Raw genomic sequence first — 22,485 nt, forward strand, 5'->3', positions numbered from 1 at the left:
GGAAGCTAATGAATTTATGAGAAATCAAGAAACAATAACACAAAACTAAAAGAATGAAAAAATAGAAGATAATGTGAAATATCTCACTGGAAAAAAACTGACCTGGAAAACAGATCCAGAAGAGATAATTTTAAAATTATTGGACTACTTGAAAGCCATCATCAAAAAAAAAAAAAAGAAAGAAAGAAAAGAGCCTAGACATCATCTTCCAAGAAATTATCAAGGAAAACTGCCCTGATATTCTAGAACCAGGGAATAAAATAGAAATTGAAAGAATCCAACAATCACCTCCTGAAAGAGACCTCAAAATGAAAATTCCCAGGAATATTATAGCCAAGTTCCAGAGTTCCCAGGTCAAGGAGAAAATATTGCAAGCAGCCAGAAAGAAACAATTCAAGTATTGTGGAAACACAATCAGGATAACACAGGATTTAGCAGCTTCTACATTATGGGACTGGAATATGATATTCTGGAGGTCAAAGGAGCTAGGAATACAACAAGAATCACTTACCCAGCAAAACTGAGTATAATCCTTCAGGGGAAAAATGGATATTCAATGAAATAGAGGACTTTCAAGCATTCTTGATGAAAAGCCCAGAGCTGAATAGAAAATTTGACTTTCAAGTATAAGACTCAGGAGAAGCACGAAAAGATAAACAGGAATGGGAAATCACAAGGGACTTAATAAGGTTAAACTGTTTACATTCCCACATGGGAAGATGATACTTGTAACTTATAAGAACTTTCTCATCATTAGAGCAGTTAGAAGGGGTGTATGTGTGCATATACACGTACATACATACACACATATACTTGCAAACACACATATACATATATATGTAAATGTATATGTTATATGTGTATCTATATGTGTGTGTATATACATATATACAGAGGGCGCAGGTGTGAGTTGAATATGAAGGGATGATAAAAAAATAAAATGAAGGGGTGTTAGAGGAATGTACTAGGAGAAAAGGGAGAATGGGATAAATTATTTCATATAAAAGAAGCAAGAAAAAGCTTTTACAGTGGAGGGAAAGAAGGAGGAGGTGAAGGGGAGTGAGTTAACCTTACTTTCATCAGAATTGTCTCAAAGAGGGAATAACGTGCACACTCAACTGAGTATAGAATCTATCTTACCCTACAGGAAAGTTGGAGGGGAAGGGGAAAAGAGAAGGGGAGGGGTGATAGAAGGGAGGGCAGAATGGGAGAGGTGGTAGTCAGAAGCAAAACACTTTTGAGTAGGGACAGGTTGAAAGGAGAAAGAATAGAATAAATGGGGAGTGGGAACAGGATGGAGGGAAATATGGTTAGAAATAGTAACTGTGAAAAAAAATTGTTGAAGCAAGTTTCTCTGATAAAGGCCTCATTTCTCTAACATATAGAGAACTGAGTCAAATTTATAAAAATAAGAGCCATTCCCCAACTGATAAGTGATCAAAAGATATGAACAGTTTTCAGATGAAATAACCAAAGCTGTCTATAGCCACAGGGAAAAATACTCTAATTCACCATTTCTTAGAGAAATGCAAATTAAAACAATATTGAGGTACTACCTCATACCTATTAGACTGGCTAATAGGACAGAAAAGGTAAATAACCAATGTTGGAGGGGATGTGGGAAAAAAATGAGACATTAATGCACTGTGGGTGGAGTTGTAAGCTGATTCAACCACTCCATAGAGTAATTTGGAGCTATGCCCAAAGGGCTATAAAACCACGCATACCATTTGACCTAGCAATATTACTACTAGGTCTGTATCCCAAAAGAGATAAAAAACAAAAAGGAAAAGGACCTATATGTACAGAAATATTTATAGCAGCTCTTTTCTGGCAGCAAAGAATTGGAAACTGAGAGAATGCCCTTCAATCAGGAAATGGCTAAACAAATTGTGGTATATGATTTTGATGGAATACTATTGTGCTATAAGAAATGATGAACAGAATGCTCTCAGAAAAACCTGGAAAGACTTACATGAGCTGGTGCAAAGTACCATGTACAAAATAACAGCATTATTGCAAGATGATCAGCTGTGAATGACTTAGCTATTCTCAGCAATACAATGATCTAAGACAACTCTGAAGAATTTATGATGAAAAATGCTTATCTATCCCCAGAGAAAAAACTGGTGGTGTCTGGAAGCATACTTTTTTTTTTTTACTTTATTTTTCTTGAGAGATTTTTTCTATCTATGTTTTCTTCCACAACATGACTATTATGGAGATGTCTTGCAAGACATGTATAACCTATATCAAATTCCTTGCCTTCTCAATGGGGGGTAGTGGAGGAGGGAGGGAGGAAGGGAGAGAATTTGGAACTCAAAGTTTTAAAAACAAATGTTAAAATTTGTTTTTACATGTAACTGGGGAAAAATAAAATACTAAATAAAAATAAAATAAATGAGGCAGAAAACAATATAAAAATTTAATTTTTTTTAAAAAGAGCAAAAGCAAAACACGGGTTGAACAGCACAGTCCATCAATTCTACATTATTGTTGTCCATCATGCCCTTCATCAGGAGTCCCATTCTTTTTATCCTCCTCTTGTTCCCCCACTATAGCATCAACATAAACATGTGTACATTTTTTAGTTATGCTTTACATTTGGCATCAGCTTCACCTCTTTCTGGGTTTTAGCATTTCTAGCCTTTACTTATCTGGTCATACCTTGTTAAAAATCTGACTTGATCAATGCATATAAGATGTAGCCACATTTGTCTCTTTCCCTCTTCCTCATCCTAATCTTTACACCTGTGTCTAACGTTTCACTCTGAGGAAGGTGATGTATGGCTATAGTAGAGATGGTTCAGAATTAGGAGTTAGAGGATGTGGGCTTGAATCCTGGCTCTGACAATTCTTGTCTGTGTTACCTTGGACATATTATTTCACTTCATCAAGCTTCACTTACTTCATCTGTAAAATAATGGGTTTGGCCTTGATAATGTTTAAGTCCATTATCCTATGATCTTGAGCCAATTTTCCCATGGAAACATTGGGCCACTGGGGTAGAACATTCTTCTTATACCTTTCTGAAACTTCCAAATCTTATCTACAGTCTAGAATATAGTCTCTGCTTATCTTTCCTCTCTTCCGTCATGAACTCTAAGATGGAGTACTTATTTGCCACTGCCTTGCCCCTCCTTAGGTTCTAGTCAGGTAGAAAAGAGTATTTGAAGCAGATGGAGCAAGCAGTGAGATAGGAGATAACATGCAGGATGTGAGATAGGAAATAACATACAGGATGTGACCAACCAGAAAAGTGATCAAAGAAGACCAGGCATTGAAGCCCCCGCTGTGGACTTATCTGTGTGCTTTCACAAAGCACCCTCAATTCCAGAACAACTCTTCCCCTCCCCTTTCCTGACCTCCAAACTACCTGATATCCCAGGCATTTTGGAGCCATGCTTGCTCCTCCCATTCTCTTGTTCCCTTCCCCCATTCCATAAAGTTGTATTTAAACCATATCTTTAACCTGGCTAATGGCTTTTGCCTCCTACTGGAAGCTCCCTTAGGGGAGCAAGGCCTGTGGTCTATGCTCTGCCTCCTACATGGAGTAGAGCCCATTGGGCCTCTGTCTCATGGGGAGTAGGCCTGCTTGAGTGCATCACCCCAATAAATGTTTTTCTCTTTTTTTTTTTAGGCAATTGGGGTTAAGTGACTTGCCCAAGGTCACACAGCTAGTAAGTGTCAAGTGTTTGGTCTGAGGCCGGATTTGAACTCATGTTCTCCTGACTTCAGGGCCAGGTGCTCTATCCACTGCACCACCTAGCTGCTCCCAATAAACGCCTTTCTTTAACTTGGAGATTGTCCAAGTGAATTCTTTCAGTACAGTAGGACCCGCACATCTATTCCTCATCATTTCAAGTAGCACCCCAATATTCTTGAGGTCCACCCTGAACTCGCCATCAATGGCTATAGAGAAGATCTAAGTGAATTCTGTCATACTTGAACTGCTCTCCCAACTCTGACCTCAACAATTTTGACTAGAACCTAGGGAGGGGCAGGGCAGTGGCAAGTTCTTTCTGATTGGAAAACATTAAATATAGTACAAACCATTCCCCTTATTGCTTTCTTTACCTTGTGAAGGATGAAATCATTAAGGCAAGTCAAAAAACTATCCTCTGGTTTGCTTTGTAGAGCTATAGCAGACACCCAGATACTTAAAGTTACTCATCATTATATTATCATGCCCCTAGGCCAAATGTACAACCTATTTCCCAAATTCCTGATCTAATTCTATCCTTCACATATTATTTTATGTGGCACACAAACATCTCCATATACACATGTACCCTCACAAACAGATTCTGAGTCCCATGGCTTCTCTCTGTATGTACTCTTTTTCTGTGTGTATAAACTGAAAACTGTATCACCAGATAGCCACATATTGAAATGGATCTTCACAGTCCCCAAAATGGTGAATCATTATATAAGGATTGGTATTAGGACCCAACATGGTCTCAATCTCACTGTCTTAACCTAAGAAGGGTGTGTCTGCCCAGATGCACTCTGCCTTGATTCTCAGTCACTACTATGATCCCTAAATAACAATTTATCCAGGGACAGAACACAAATCATTTGGGAATCTCCCCTCAAGGCCTGAATTATACCCTCAAAGTACTCCTCCCCACAAATCAACACCAAAACATACCCACAGAGATACCCTCTGATTTATACCCTAACAAAAAATATAACACTGACATGGTTCTCAGGTTTCACACAGGCACATCATTAACGAGTCTTTGTCTGTCTACCTTTCTTTCTCTCCTTTCCCAAATGCTCAAACTCCACTTACAATACACTCCATCACATATGTATGCCCAAGGGCTAGCTTCCAAGGATACCTCCTTCACCAATTACCAGTGTCAGGGGAAAAGACCTGAATGTTCTCTTTATGGCCTAAGGGATAATCAAATATTTCTCTAGGCATCTTTGAGTCCCCTTTGCCTGAGCCCAAAGCTGTTTGACTTTCAAATTTGCTATCTCCCTTCTAACACCCTAATGACAATATCACTTTTGTGTCTCTCTCCATTTGGAGTTTCACTGAAATGTTCTCCATTTTTTTTCTCCCTCAGGTTCTTGGATTTACTCAGGTGAGTATATCTTTTTATTATGCAATGATATGCACCGCCTCTTTTTCTATTCTGTTCTTTTTGAATAAGATAATACCCTTCCAGAGCTGAGCACCATTTCACCAACTCTCAGTAATATGAATTAAGTAAAATTCCCCGCCTCACATAAGAATGTCTAAATTCATCCTGTTTATCATCTATAATTTTAACCTTTGGAAATATCTGAGGACATTGTTGAATTTCTAGTTGGATGCTGTGTTCTCTGAACTGCTGGCCCTCTCTTCTGTTATTCTTCCTATGCCCTACTTGCTACCTTTATGGTGGCAGCCTTGGCTTGTTTCTACATTGGCAATTTTGTTTCTTCTTCTCCCCCTTCTTTTTCAATTTAGAGAACTATTGATCAGATTTGTAAGACTCCAAGCAAATATGTTTTTACCATATGTTGGGGCCATTCTAGCCCTGGCCAAGAGCCCACCATTCCTGTTTTTCAAGCCACAGTCCAGAAATCTGAACCCCATTTCAGACACCATGTCCTCAGCCAGCTGTTCACTTCCCAGTCTTTTTTTCTTTTCTGAATCCCTTAACCTCACAGGTGATGAAAACACCACCTGTGCACCTAAAGTAATCAGGTTTTTGTTTTGTTTGGGGTATTTTTTTTGTCCAAAACTTCATAATCTTTACCAATATTTCTGAGGTTCCTCAGAGCAGCATCATATGTTTCTCTGTGAATTATCTGGAGTGAATAGAGATCCTCAGTTTTAGTGAGTCTAGAAAAATTATCCATCATGGATTATGACTATCTAGCACTATCTCTGCCAAGTCACCCAAAGGTGTCTTCATACCCTTCAACAGGGAGTCACCAGTGACCATAATTTGTCTCTTTCCATTTCTAGGTCATTCTTTGGTTGGTCCCTATACCTCCCTACCATCATTTTCTGAAGCAAAAGATGCCACTTCTTCCTGAGATGGTCTGGCTTCCACTCTCCAAGAAGAGCTTAATGTAAATTACACTTAGTAATTAATGTACATTAGTAACACTCAGTAGACCTGGCTCCTTTCTTCTCTCTGTTATATCCCTTCACATTACAATATATACATGCAAGTAAGATTCCATGTCATTTGTTTTCCTTTGTTTTCTTCTTAAAGTACTTCAATGTTTACCTGGAGAGTGTTTTCCTTTCACTTTATATGCTAGGGCAGAGATAGATTTGCCCTTTATGCATACACAGTTGTTACTTGGGGACATCTAGTAGATAGAGTGCCAGGTCTGAAGTCAAGAAGACCTGAGTTCAAATCCAGCTTTAGACACTTACTAGCTAAATAATCCTGAGCAAGTCATTTTAACCTGTTTACTTCAGTTTCTCTGTCTGCAATATGGGGATAATAATCCCATAACCCTACCTCCCAGGGTTATGAGGATCAAATGAGATAATTACTGTAAAATGCTTAGCATAGTGTCTGGCACGTGATATAAAAGTTAGCTATTAGTATTTAGTGTCAGAAACACAAACACAATACACTTTATGGGATTCATTGCAAAATTCTTACAATTAAGGAATCACTAAGTGCTAACCACAGTGCTAAACTGTGAAGATACAAATACAAGCAAAAAGACAGTACAGTCCCTGCCCTCAAGGAACTTACATTCTTATGGAAGGAGACAAAACATAAAAGGGAACTGAGAAGGAAGGGGATGAAGGGTGATGGTAATTATACAGGTTAAATTGGAGATAATCAACAGAGGGAATATACTAGCATTAAGGGGGATGAGGAAAGGCTCCTTAAAAAGTGTTTTTGGCTTAGATGCTTATAATCTAACCACAGCTTACTAGTGTTCAGACTCCTTAAGAGTCTGCCCTATATGGTGAATGTTCTAATAAACTTTGGCTTTGGCTGAGAGAAGGCTTGGGTCAAATTCTTTCGGGCAGGACTCATGTGTTGTGATTTTGGGGTCCCAGCACCCCTGACCCCTAAACCACATCATTTTTTGTGGCCCATTTGGGAAAACTGCCTAACTCCAAGTTCTTCTCCAGCTAAGACTGGAAGGTATGTAAGCCTCCCCTCCCGCCTTTCTTGCTTTGCAGTTATGGTTGCTCTCCAAGCACCAAGGCTTGGAGGTGCTTTTCAGGCAGGCAGTTATGAGGCTGTCTTGCACTTGGCCTGATACTCTCAGGCTCTCGATCCACTGGGTTGGTTGAAGGCCATGGACCTAGGTACACCTTCCGCAGCATAGAGGACAAGGATGGATGCCCTATCCAGAAGTGTGTCTGTTAATTTTCTCGGTGCTAGGGAATTGGGGAAAACTGCAGTTGCTTTTTGGTTTCCTGAGGCTTACTTACTTCCTTCCCTCTGTACCTCTGAATCCTCCTTCATGGAGGTTACAGGGAAAGTTAGAACAGCTAAAAATATCTTGGCAGATTCTGGAGGTTTTGTGATTGATCATTAGAGAGTTTTGAAACACCTTTAATTTTGCCCTCCCCAACCTGGGAAAGGAAAGAGGGGGGAAGGGCAGAAGCTACAGCACAGGCCCCACTGGCAATGGCCTTGGACTCTGGGGCAACCCTTGCCTGGAAGCATCCCCCAGGTTCAGCACATCCTGTTCAAGGTAAAGAAGCTGGCCTTTGAACTTGGGTAAGCACACTCTTTTAAATTTGTAGTTTTAACTGTTAAGGATGAGATGTTGATTCTCTGTAAAGTAATTTGGAAGTGCTTTTAACAAAACTGAAGTCACCTAATTGGTAATTGATTTGTTTCAAGTTTCAAATTGATGAACTTTTTGTGTCAGTTATATCAAGAAACTTTTCATAATTTGGTTACTGCTAAAATAATTTAGCTATTGTTGGTTATTGTTTTAATGTGTAAACTAGCCAAAAAGTTTGTTTGGGTTATGCATGGCTTGCTGAGAATTTGCAAGTGTATAGAAATCTCTAATGATTGACTTTCTACACCAGGACAAATTTAAGTTAGAGATGTAAATCCTGGAAAAGTTTTTCCTAAGCTGTGATTAGAAAAACTTGCTGTTTGAGGTAAAAGCTCATAGGATTTTATTTTGAGTTGTCTGATGGTTCATAATCCATTGATAATCAATAGTCTACTATCTGAAAGAAATGCCACAAGCTACTCAGAGAAGGTGATACTGGTGGGAAGTTAGCATTAGGAAAAGCTGAGAGGACAATTTTAGCCTCAGTCTAAGATGGGATCCTCCTGGCTCAGTTTCCCCATTATGTTCCTTTCAAAGGGAATGTTACCCACCTGGCTATTCCTGAGTCTGGCTATGAGGTGGATTTGATACTGCATGGTTGGAAAACTGAATTATCTGAATCCAAACAGAGCTAAGGATGTTTTATCCTCTCAAAGTTGGGCCTTAAATCTAGTCCCTGTTTTATATTTGGGGCCCTGCAGTCTTTTCTGTCAGATTTGTGTCGTCCAGACTACAGGCCATTCACCTACAGTTGGTAGCAAACATCGAGTACCAACCAGTGTCCCCCATCGTTCCTGGATGCAGCCTGTGCTCAGTTCCAGTCAGCTTCCTCTTTGAGACCCCCTCGAGGCAGGCACAGCTCTACGCCCCTTGCCTGCAGGAAGTAGTTTCAGAAGCTGAGACCTTCACCCCTTACTCCAAAAGAATTTGGGTCCCATTTGTTTGAGGGAGGAATGATGGGGTTGGGATCTGGGCCTCAGAAAGGAAAAACCCTGGACTTTCCCACAAGGCCAGATCTCTGGTATTCACTTGAGGCTGAAATCCCATCAACTGGCCTTTCATTGTGGCTACACCCAATCTCCCCTCCATTGTTTTACCACCCTACCTATGGCCCCTGGCCATTTCCCACCCTTAATCCTAGCTAGGCTCCATTCTCCCTTGGCCATGTGGTCCAGGTCCCTGGAATTCTATTACCTCATAGACCACTTGGCCACTCCTAGATCCTTCCCATCATCTTTCTGTATATTAGGTCCATGTTGTCTCCATTAAGATGCTTAGATTCTTATAATCTAGCCACAGCTTACTAATGTTCAGACTCCTTAAGAGTCTGCCCTATATGGTGAATGTTCTAATAAACCTTGTCTTTGGCTGAAAAAAAAAAGTGTTTTCCCTTTGTGATAGACCAATAGCTTCTGGGGGTCTCCCTACCATAATCCCAAGAAGGAATAGCTTTTTCTAAAAGCTATCCCCAGGATGTGATGGTCTACCTAGAATAGCTTCCTGGTCACCTAAGGTCATAAAAGTTCCACCCATGTGGAGTGGGGCAGGGTGGGGCCTCTGACTCACATATTTGTGAAGATTATGCTGTTGTTCAGTCATTCAGTCTATCCAATTCTTCTGACCCCATGGACTACTATTGGGCCCTTCTATCGGGCCCTTCTATCCTGCACTGTCTCCAGAACTCTGTCCAGGCTCATATTTGTTGTTCCATTACACTATCTATCCATCTCATTCTCTGCCATCCCCCTTTCCTTTTCTCTTTGGTCTTTCCCAGAATCAAGGTCTTTTCTAGTGAATCCTGTTTTCTCATTATGCAGCCAAAGTATTTAAGCTTCAACTTCAGTATTTGACCTTCCAGTGAATAGTATGAATTAATTTCTTAAAGTTTTAGCTGATTTGATTTCCTTCTCTCCAAGGTACTCTCAAAAGTCTTCTCTAGAACCACAATTCAACAGTATCAGTTCTGTGGTGCTCAGCTTTCCTTATAGTCCAACTCTCACAGCCTTATGTTACCACTGGAAAAATCATAGCTTTGACTATATGGACCTTTGTCAGCAAGGTGATGTCTCTGTTTTTTAGTACGCTATCCAGATTTGCCATAGCTTTTCTTCCAAGAAGCAAGTGCTTTTTAATTTCATGGCTGCAGTTGCTATCTGCAGTGATCTTTGAGCCCAAGTATATAAAATCTGACACTGCTTCCATTTCTTCTCCTTCTATTTTCCAGGAAGGAATGGGGCCAGTTGATAAGATTTTAATTTTTTTTTTTTGATGTTAAGGTTCAAGTCAGCTTTTACAGTCTCCTCTTCCAGACATATTTCTAAATAGACATATATGGGAGAGGATCCTCTAAATCAACGATATCAAATTAAAATAGAAACAGCCCCCCCAAACCATAGGTAAGAATCCCTGCTCCCCACATTGACTTAGAAAATCACATGTTAACATTATCTATCTGGCACACTTGGGGAGTGTTGCCTGTTTCACCCCTCTGCTGTAGAAAAGGTAAGCACCACTCTATCCATATTACTATTCTTGTTATTTTAAGACTAGGTGAACATCCTTTAGTTAACTTAAGAATATCTTCTTTCATCCCCAAATCAAACCTGAACTGATAGGGTTCTTGTATCAACTCCACCCCTAACACCCTTGAATAATGGTTATTTGTATACATATCTTTTTCATTCTTTTTTTATAGGCAGCTCATGAGCAATGCAAGGTAAAATGTCACTGTTCTGTGAGTGGGGGGAAACTCCTTCCTCTGTGTGAATATGACTTTCTTTCAGCTCTCTCTTCCCTCAGAGTAGAGATTAGGGAGGAGGAGAATGGGTATAACCTTCTTTTCTGGATCCAGTCTATCAAGAATGGTGCTATTGGGCTCTGATTCTTATAATCTAGCCACTGCTCAGATTTTTACAATCTATCCAATAGCTCACAGATGCTCAGATTCCTTAAGAGTCTGGCTAATATGACGGATCTTTAATAAACCTTGTCTTTGGATGAAAGAAGGCTTGGGTCGAATTCTTTTGGGCAGGACCCACATGTCATGATCTCAGGGTCCCAGCACCCTTAACAGAGGTTAAGGTCTAGAGAGACCTCATCATATGGTTCCCTGCACCAGGAAAAACTGCCTAATACCAAGCTCTTCACCAGCTGTGACTGAAAGACTACAGGCCATTCACCTACAGTTGGTAGCAAACAGCGAGTACCAGCCAATGTCCCCCATTGTTCCTTGGATGCAGCCTGTGCTTGGTTCCAGTCAACCTCCTCTTTGGGACCCCCTTGAAGCAGGGACAGCTCTATGCCCCTTGCTAGCAGTAAGAAGTTTTAGAAGCCAAGACCTTTGTCCTTACCCCAAAAGAATTTGGTTCCCATTTGTTTGAGGTGGGGAATGATAAGAATGGGATCTAGACCCCAGAAAGGAAAAACCCTGGACTTTCCCACATGGCCAAATCTCTGGCATTCCACTGAGGCTATAATCCCATCACTAGCTTTTCATTGTGGCTATGCCCAATCTGTTACCCTTAACCTAGCCTAAACCTCCCTATAACCCACCACTCCTACCCCCCCATCCCCCCCACTTCCCACCCTTAATCCTATCTAGGCTCCATTCTCCCTTGGCTGTCCCTGGAGTTTCATTACCTCATAGACTACTTTGCCACTCCTACATCCCTCCCATAGTCTTTCTGTATATAAGGTCCATCTTGTCTCCATTAAAATGCTCTGATTCTTATAATCTAGCCACTGCTCAGATTTTTACAATCTAGCCAATAGTTCACAGATGCTCAGATTCCTTAAGAGTCTGGCTAATATGGCAGATCTTTAATAAACCTTGTCTTTGGCTGAAAAAAAAAAGAATGGTGCTATTGGTTCAGAAATGAAACTGATCTTTATCGTAGATCTCTTCGAGGCTGTCCTTAGATTTTTTTTTGATTTGTTTCTGGGAGTAGCTATGTTGAGGTTTAGGGGTACTGGGGTACTGGGACCCCGAAATCACAACACCCAGGTCCTGCCCAAAAGAATTCAACCCAAGCCTTCTTTCAGATGAAGACAAGGTTTATTAGAACATCCACTATATTTGCCAGACTCTTAAGGAATCTGAATATTAGTAAGCTATTGGCTGGATTTTAAGAATCTGAGCACCTTAATGGAGACAATATGGACCTTATATACAGAAAGACTGTGGGAGGGATCTAGGAGTAGCCAAGTATTTTTGGGTGACTGGATGAGGAACCTGAGGAAGATGTGGATGGGAGTGGCCAGCAAGCTGGGGTGAACAGGACACCTGGGACCTGCACAAGAGGCCAAGGGAGAATGGAGCCAGGGGTCATCTAGAGGTAATAGACAATGGAGGGTTAGGTAACAGAACTGGGAGATTGGGTGTAGGCAATAACAAAAGGCTAGTTGATAGGACCATAGCCTCAGGTGAATGCCAGAGATTTGGCCTTGTGGGAAAGTGCAGAGTTTTTCCTTTTTGGGATCCAGATCCCATCCTCATTAGCTAAATCCCAAATTTGTATGACTGGTTTATGCAGTAAATTCTTCCAGTTTGCTCCAATAGCTCTGAGCCCCCACATCAGCTCTTACTAGCCAAACTTTTGGTTTCCCTCTAGTAAGAAGCACTTCCTTTCTTATTTTTTATGGTCAATCAATTTTGCAGTGGGTAAATGAGATCTTAATTGAAAGCAGCAGGGGAAGGGGTGGGAACCTAGCACATTGGGCTAACAATCAAAGGAAAAGATGTTATTTTTCTCTGAAGTAGAAGTTCTTCTAATTGTTCCAGTCCTTAAGGCTGCTATCTCTAAACTTCCCTTGTTTTCTCAGCTCTCCTCTTCCTGATTGGTAGTCAAGGTCAGCCGCTCCACCAAGTCTCTCCACCCCAAAGGCAGGCTACATTTTTCTTTACAGTGACTTGTTATTTCACTGGTAATGGGAGCTCCTGATAAGGAACTTCTTCTACCAATGCAATTTAGCACAACCTCTTGCAACTTTTGGAGTTAAGTCCTGGGGCACTGAGGGTGTAACTGACCTGTTCTGTACTTTTGGGATTATTGCATAGCCAGGATCGATCTATCTGAGGTAGCACCTGAACCCAGTTTTTCCTGACTCTGAGGCAAGCTTTTTATCCATTACATCATGCTGCCTTCTCTAATGTCCCCCTTTATTTGAATTATTCCCAAAAGAAAATACAGTCCATATGAATAAATAAAAACACATTTATTAAGTAACTACTATATTCCAGATACCACATTACATGCTAGAGACACACATTTTAAAATAAGATAGTTCCTGCTTTCTTTTTTTTGGTGGGGGGGGGATAATTGGGGCTAAATGTTTTGCCCCAGGATCACACAGCTAGTAAGGGTCTAAGGCCAGATTTGAACTCAGATCCTCCTGACTCTAAGGTTGCTGCTTTATTCACTGTACCACTGATCTGTCCCCTAGTCTCTGCTTTTAAAGAGCTTATATAATTTATTATATAACACATATAGAGGAGTGTGGAAAGGAAAGAAGTTTTGGTCTATGGAGTCACAAGGATTGTAAATAGGACCACAGGACAGTTGATAGTCATACCCAGAGCAAGGGTGGGGTGAGGGAATACAGTCAGTGGCTAGGCTAATCCCAAGATTAATGAGTGAACCAAGGCTGGGTGCTATGGGAGGATGTATCCTAACTATATTCTTACCCTCAGTTTAACACAGAACCCTCCTCAGACCTCCAGGATCTGTAATTAGTATTTCCTCTATTGACATAGGTCACAACCCCTCTACCACTTAGTAGATAGTCTTTTAAAGTTGCTCAGGCTAAAAGATTGACCACCCTATAGTCAGCCTTCTATACTGCTCAGGTCTTTGGACAGCTGACAGTCTTTCACAAGCCTCATAACTGAAGCCTCAGCAACTTGGTAGCAAGTCTCAGAGCCTTGTGTTCTACTGGCATAACCTTCAAGGACCCAGGGTCATAGGAACATCACAATGAGGCATTGGAGGAGGACTTTAGTAGAGGGATATTATATGCATTCCACATAGGAGACTTAAAGTTTATTGAATTGAATCGATGAAATCCATCCTTATGTAACATTGAGGTCATGGTTAGTATTCAGCAAATATTTCATGGTACTAGAGCCTCTTAACCACTTACAAAAGCCAGGAAATACAACCAATAAGAGAAATGGTAGCTGATAAATCCTGCTTATTCTCAGGGAATATAGCTGAATTACTTTAAGCCATGCCAGCTGCAAATGCCCATTTATTCACAAGATATGAAGCTTAGTGTAATGGAAAGAACACTAGAATAGAAGGAAAGGGGCCTCAGTTTCCTCATCTTTCAAATGAGATAGCAGGTCCATGTGGGATGTAAATAATCTCTAAAGTCCTTTCTATTTTTTAAAATCTAAAATTCCATGAATCAATTATATTTCTCATGTGACTATCTTATTTCTTTTAACAATATTTCATGATAAACATTATATATAAAGTTATTTACATATTGTATTTAAAAAGGTCTGTCTTTATAAAACTGGTACACTGAGAGTTGACTTCTGATTTTTTTAAAAGCAATAAACCTACAAGGCTGCTGTGTTTCCCAATATTTCATGAAACAAGGAACCAAATGCTTGAAAAATACTAAGAAATCTCTCTCCTGTGTCAGAGTAGCTTCCAACCTTTTCTTTCTGAGACCCTGAAATGGACACCAACTAGGCTCTGGAGGCTTAAGACTAAATGAAAAGATGAATAAATAGCACCCTTTCACCTTTAAGCTCTAGGTGCTTTTTGAACTCAAACTACCCAAGAACTGAAGCAAGAAGCAGCCCTTAGGGGTGGTAATCTGTGAAAAGGAGGAACAGTCCTATCCCATTTATTTTGTGTGTATTTTGCATTTATTTATCTGTACACATGCCATCTTCTCCCCTCCTCCCCAAGATCCTTGAGGAAAGTCCATTTCTTCTTTTTTCTTTCTAATACCTGGTATCTCAAATCAAACATGACCAAAATAGAACTCATTGTATCCCCCCCCATCTCCACCTCATTTCTCCCCCCTTCTCAATTTTCCTATTACTGTATGGAGAACTATCTTTCTAGGCACTTAGGTTCTTAACCAAAGTGTCATTCTCAACTCTTCCCTCTTCTTGATCCTACATATCTGAGCACTTGCCAAATCCTGTCATTTCATTCTCCTTCTGTCACATACAACTCCTTCTCTTTATTCACACAGCCACCACCCTGCTTCATACTCTTATCAACTCTGGACTATTGAAATGACTTCTCAATTGGTCTTCCTGATTCAAGTTTCTTTCTGTTGCAATCCATCCTCCACACAACTGCCAAAGTGATTTTTTTTTTAAAAGATAGATCTGACCAGGTCACCCTGCTACTCCAGAAACTCCAATCACTCTCTTTTACCTCTTGGATCAAATACAAACCCATCGATTTGCCATTTAATGCTCTTTATAACCAGTTCTCTTCCTACCTTTTTAGTCTTCTTGTGTGTCACTTGCTTCCATGCTCTGTATGGTCCAACCAAACTGGCCAGCTTGCAGTTCTTGACATACTAGATTCCATCTTCCACTCTATGCCTTCACACTAACTGTCTCCCATACCTGGAGTGCTCTCTCTTCTTATTTATGTCTCCTGGCATCCTTGGCATCCTTCATTACTCAGTTCAGATGCAGCCTTAGGACCTTATGAAGGAGGCCTTTCCTGCTCCTCTCAGCTACTGATTGTCATCTCCTCTAGGGTTACTTTATATCGTATATGCATGTATGTATGCATGTATTTATGTGTGATTGTGCATGTGTATATTGCATATGTATGTATATAATTACATATGTTTGTGTGTTTATGTATGTATGTATGTGTTTGTATACATATATATATAAATATATATATATATATTTATATATATAATTACCTACATATGTAATTAGGATGTGAGCTGCTTGAAGGCAAGGAGTATCATTTACCTGTTTTTATATCCCCAGTGCTTAGCACAGGGCCTAGCACATGGTGGGCACTTAACAAAACAAAACAACTTCGTAGGTTACAAAGGGCTTGATTGATGGGTGTGTATCTTGTATATACATGAAAAATTTGTATTACGTTGTTTTCTTTATTAAAATGCAATCTCCTTGAGAGCAAGAACTGTTTTACTTTCTCCTTGTATCCTCAATTCTAAGCATAGTGACTAGTATACAGTAAAGGCTTAATAAATACTTGTTAATTGATTAATTAATTGATTAGTACAGGGACTGGCTTTATTGTCATTGCAGTGGGGTAAGATGGGCTGGGAGGGTTGGTGCAAGAGGAAGGAAGTGGAAATGCTCCTGGGTTGATTTCTACATATTAGCTTCATTACTTTATTAACACTAGCTGATAGAGTTTCCATCTTTCCCATACTGGCTGCCTCACTGAGTCATTTCTCAGCCACCTAGTTGCTGCAGTATGGTAAAACTCTCATAGTCCCTCCAAAAAGCATAAGGCATATTACCCATAGCTTAGGGATAGCTGCATTTCACAGGTCCTCCCACCTCTAAGTTTTCAGGGCTGTAGTTTGATTTTGTTACCTGTGATTCCAGACAGGCATATAGGTATGAGCCTGAACCTTAGGTCTTATAGCTTTTAATTTCTCTACTGATGGTACTTAAGCCCTATTTCTCTAATTAATTGCTATTCATATCATTGCCTCCAATAAGTTGGACAGCACTCGAGCCTTCTCTGAAGTTGGTTCAACTACGTCTTGAACCCAAAGGACAGAAAATTGTGAGAAGAAAATTCAGACAGGAAGATTGATTAAGACAGAGAAAATTAACCTTTTGTCATGTCATAGACACTCTTTGGCAGTCTGGTTAAGTCTGCAGACCCCTTCTTATGTTTTTAAAGATATAAAATAAAATACATAAAATTATGAAGGAAACCAATTACATTGAAATAAAGTTATCTATCTATCTATATTTAAAAACAAGTTCATGGACCCCACTTGAAGAACCTCTGAATCAGGAGGCTATTGTAGTATTTCAGTGAGTGGAGAGGGGAAGAGGTATGTGCTAGAAATGTTTGTAAGAAAGAAATGACCCCCCAATTCATGGAATAGAAATATTGTTCTTTATTTCTGGCTCCTGTCTCTCAGTTCTTTCAGGTTGTTATGTATCTATTCCCAATATCCTCACTACTCACATATCACAAACATTTATCAAGTACTTACTTTGTGCCAGATATTGTGCTAAATCCTAGGATAAAAAAAATTGTCCCTAAGAAGTCCATATTCTAATGGGGAAGATGCTATGCAAACAACTCTGTACATACAAGATATCTACAGGGTAAATTGGAGGTAGCTTTAGTGGGCAGGCACCAACATTAAGAGGTTTCTCATAGGTGTTTGATTTGAGTCTTGAAGGAAGCCAGGAAGCAGAAGGCAGAGGTGGTAAGGGAGAACATTCTAGGTAGGCATGGGAGACAATCAACTGCACATGGTTGAAAGAAGCAAAGAGACTAACACTACTAGATCACAAAGACTATGGAGGAAAGTAAAGTGGAAGATTGAAAAGGAAAGGGCTAGGTTACAGAGGGCTTTAAAAGCCAAAAGAACTAGTTTAAATGTGATCCTAGAGGTAATAGGAAGCCACTAGTAAGAGTGTGACATGGTCAGATCTGTGCCTTAGGAAGATTACTTTTGGTTGCTGAAAGGAGGATGGACTGGAGTAAGAAGAATCTCAAAGCAGGCATATTATCCAGCTGGCTGTTGCAGAGATCAAGGTGTGAGGTGATGTTAGCCTAAACTAAGATGGTGGCAGAGGCAAAGCAGAGAAGGGAGTGTGCATGAGAAATACTGAATGGACTAGTTAACTGTTTGTATATAGAGTGAGTGAGAGTGTGGAGTTAAGGATGACACTGAAGTTGAGAATGGGGTGACTGAGATGATCCCTTGATAATAACAAGGGTTAGAAAAAGGGAAAATTTGGCAGAGGGAAAGGTGAGTTCAGTTTTATATGGACTGAGTTTAAAATGTTCATGGCACATAGAGTTAAAGATGTTAAAGTCAGTTGGAGATTTGAATTAGGAGTTCTTGAGATTAAGGTTAGATAAATAGTGCATAGAGCTAATAATTGAATCCATGGGAGCTGATGAAATCAAGTGAAATAGTATAAAGGAAGAAGAGAAGAGGTCCCAAGACAGAGCCTTGATGGACTTCCATAGTTAGAAGTTATAACCTAATGAAGATCCAGCAAAGGAGACTGAAAAGGGTTCCTTTCTCACTCCATCTTCTTGCCTCCCTGAGACCTGGGTCCCTCCTGGTAACATGGCATCCCTGCCCTCTCTTTCCACCACTGATTGTACATACCCTCTGACTCAGTGATCATGACTACCAAGAGTCGGGATATTCCTTGATTTCCATTGTCATTTCCAGACCCTCCTTCTATCACCATCCCTCAATAATCTCTCCTTCTTTGAAGTTCTTCCAATCCATATTTATCACCCAATAAAGATTCTAGAAGCTACCTAGATACTTTCTTTTCTTCCTCAAAGACTGCAATGCCTAGCTCACAGTCTTCCTCTTCTGCCTAATTCCTGTCCTCATTCTAGTGTTCAGGCAGAGTGTGATAAGAGAGAAATGTATTTGCTTTCTTTCTTTAAAGCTCACAAATTTAAGTAAATGGTAATGGAGAGGGAAACCCATGGCCAGGAATGACATTCATGAATATCCTTCCTGTTACGGAATCATGGGGTTATAAGATTTAGAGTTGTAAGACACCTTAGATATCTTCTAATCAGATACCCCCTACCTGAAAAAATCCCTACTTGTAAGTCACTATCTGATGGATGATTTGGGTCTATTTGAATACAAGTCCAAGTCCAGGCTTTTTTTCCCCGGGGCACTTAGAGGTTGAGTAACTTGACCAGGGTCACATAGCCAGTATGTATCAGAGGAAAGACTTGAATCCAGGTCTTTCTGTCTTTGAGGTAACTCTATCAACTATTCCAAGCTGCTTTCCATAGGTAGCAATAACTCATATATAGTAATTAATTAACTGACAGAGAAGGAATTGGAGACTATATTTTCTAACAATTCTGTTTCCCTAATGTTACTAATTGTCTCCACTTCAATGTTCCACTTGCACTACAAGCTCCACAGTCCAAGACAGAAGTCATCATTTCCCCAGTCCCCAAACCATCTTCTGATTCTTCTATTAACGGCTCCCTATTACCCTGAACCCTAGAATTATCCATGACTTCTCTCATCTCTGGTTTCAAATATGTTTCCAGTCACTGTCATAAACAGTCCAGTTCCAAAATATCTCTCCTATGTCTCCTCTCATTCTCCCCCACCCCCTCCTATACGTGCATATACTCATTACTTTCATGTCCTCATTACTTGCATGAATTAGTCTTATTATCTCCTAGTCATCCTACCTGTCAGTTTTCCCTATTTTAATCCCATCCCCCACTCTACTGCCAGATAAATCATCCTAAACTCCATCTTGGATGTTACTTTATTGTTCAGAAAGCTCCAAGGCTTCCCAACAGCCTACTAATTAAAGTCCAACACTTTAACCTTGTATAAGGAGGCGTCCCTTCAGGGCTTCAGCAAAGCTGAAGGTCTCAAGGAGCAAAAACAGAGATATTGAAATGTAAAGGCAATGAAGTCCTTTCAGATGTAAAGGAAGCATTTCACACCTTAGAAAGAGCCTGAGGCTTGAATAGCTCAACTGCATATGAAAGGCCAACAAAAACAATGAACTTGCCCCTAGGGCACATAATCCCTCCATATCTTTGTCCCTAGACACTCCTTTGTATGAGACTTCCCAGGAATCTGGGAAGTACTACTTGGGTGGTCATTTTAAGTAAAGGTGGAGTCTCTGTGACACAGTATGCTTTACAAAACTAGACATTCTAGACATCTCCCACATCCTGCCTCCAGATGATAAACCTCAGATTTATGCAATCAAAAAGGAGAAGCTTCTGCCAATCTTAGACTGAAGGGTCATTGCCCTTACTGAAGGAGCACAGTAGAACTATAGCTAAAAAGAACACAATATCACTTCAATTAGAGCACAAAAACGCCCATTCAAGCCAGAGGCTGAAGGTGGTGAAGACTTCAAATGCCAATCAAAGAATAAAACTAGGGAGTCAGCAGATTGACCTATCCAATAGAGCCGCTGGCCCCTGTGAAGAGCCACTGGTCTAGACAGACAGCATAGCCCAGAGGCCAAAGAACCAGCCTAGTCCAGCCCAGCAGCTGCTGAACCCAGTGGGGCACCATCTCCACAACTGAGTAACCTGCTTGACCCAGAGAAACAGACTAGCCTGTCCCTTTGAGACACTGTGGCATCAAGGCGACAGCCTAGCTGAGTAAGAGAAAAACTTGATGATCTATTTCATGATCTGTTTCATCTACCCAGAATATATCCACAAACCCCTGAGCAATTTCTATCCATCCTTCAAAGCCCAGTTCTAATTTCATGAAGCTTGCCCTGATTGTGACAAATAAACCCAAATTCTCCCATCTCATGTCTCCCAGAGGACTCTATTTGGCTATCCCTATTGACACTTCCCACCCAATCACTTGTATTAAGGAGCTTTAAGTTTATGGTCTAGCCCCCCTAAGTTCTTTGATAGAAGGGACTGACTGAATCAAAGGATCTTGTTCTAATAGGGGTTTGTAAAATGACTGGATTTCTGGGATCACAGTTCAGACAAACGTTCCCTCAAGCCTGAAAGTGATTTTGTACTATTGAAATCCTTGAGCAAGAAGTCAGATTTGAGTCATACTTAGAAGTTTTGAAAAAGATGCACACAGTCTTTGAGAGAACAGACAGAAAGGAAAAACTGGGACTTCATTAGCTGAGCAACTCTAGTAGTTGGGAAGACAATGTAATTGAGTGAGTTGGAGAGAGGTGGTGGTATGAGGGCAAAGAATTGAATAGAGAAAAAGAAGGAGAGCTGAACTGCAGTGGAGGAGGGAAAGATTGAGATGGGTCACAGGCATCTTAGAACAAAGAGCAAGGGTTAAAGCTCTGGGTGTAATTGCCTCTACAAGGGCTCAGGGAAAGTACCAAAGGTCCGCTCAACTGCCCCTCCCTGTGCCTGTCTCCTAAGCTTGCAGCACTTCTTATACTATGGGTTTCAACCCCATGTAGGGTCACATAACTGAATGCGGTGGTTGTGAAAAACTTGTCAACAGTAAAAAATTTCTGAACATGCAATAACCAAAAATTAATTCAATATCAAATGAGTAATGAATCTGAGGTGTTTCTGACAGCACTTGCCCATGTTGCATCCTGTGACTTCACTGCAGCCTTGGTTCTGAACACACAACATGTGCACTTTACACTGTGCATGCCATCACACCACTCCATGCCAATGAATGCTGCCAGAAACACCTCTGCTCAAATTCGAGACTATTTTATGTTATGAATTGCAGTGTTTTTACTGTACATACAAAGTTTTTTGCTCTTACAGAAACATAATAACTTAATTATGGAAAATAAAGACTTTTAATATTTTTCTACTGTCATTCTTCATCATATATCAAATTAGAACATATTTGTATTGTATTGTGTTAATATGTTTGATGTTAAAAATTGCTGTCATCTCCTTCTACAGAAATGTGTTTAATTACAGCAAGTAAAGACAAAAACGATTTAATAATATTTCTCCACCATCACCTCTATATGTGTATGTTAAGTATGAGTATCATTTTTTTTAAATTAAGAACAAACAAATGTAATTTCATATACAAAAGCTAATATTTATTTGAGAAATCATTAGCAATACTTATTTATGTTTTGGGACAAAAATATTTTTCAGTTATGGATAAGTGGCTAAATTTAGAAAGAAGAGATAAAAATACTAATGACAAAGTGGCAGAGTCTTTGCTACCAGGTTGTAGTACACCTAAATTGACAAGAAAAAGAAAATATGTTGAATCATTTTTGAGTTATGGATTTACTTCTCATAATGATGATGGGGTGGAAAAAACCACTTCACTTAATTTGTAATGAAGTTCTGGCTGCAGAGAGCATGAAACCAGCCAAACTAAAATGACATCTTAATACCAAACATGGAACACACTTCAATAAACCAAAGGAATATTTTGAACAACTTTTAAAATCTTCAAATAAAGAAAAACAATGTTTTGAGAAATTTGTTACTGTCAATGAAAACTAATGACTTGCATCTCATGAAACTTCTTATTTAATTGCAAAAACTACAAAGCTCTATGCAGTAGGAGAAGATCCCATGTTACCTGCTGTTATTAAAATATCAGAAATAGTTCATGGGGGAAAAGTATGGGGATGAAATTTGCAAAATTCCTTTATCAAATGATACTTTTCCAAAAGAATTTCTTTCTTTCTTTTTTTTTTTAGTGAGGCAATCAGGGTTAAATGACTTGCCCAAGGTCACACAGCTAGTACGTGTCAAGTGTTTGGTCTGAGGCCAGATTTGAACTCAGGTCCTCCTGACTTCAGGACCAGTGCTCTATCCACTGCACCACCTAGCTGCCCCCAAAAGAATTTCTGAAATTAGTATCTATCATCTAACAATTCAGTTATATGAAACAATTGATGCGTCTAACATGGCACAGTTGTTACTTTATGTAAGATATGTTTATGAAGGAAGCATACATGAGGAATTATGGTTTTGTCACCCTTTGGAAGGGCACACAAGAAGGAAAGATAAATATCTTAAAAGTCGATTAATTTTTCACAAATGAAGG

This window comes from Vombatus ursinus, unplaced genomic scaffold (genome assembly GCF_900497805.2).
Source record: "Vombatus ursinus unplaced genomic scaffold, bare-nosed wombat genome assembly UNPS02014784.1, whole genome shotgun sequence".
Lineage (NCBI taxonomy): Eukaryota > Metazoa > Chordata > Mammalia > Diprotodontia > Vombatidae > Vombatus > Vombatus ursinus.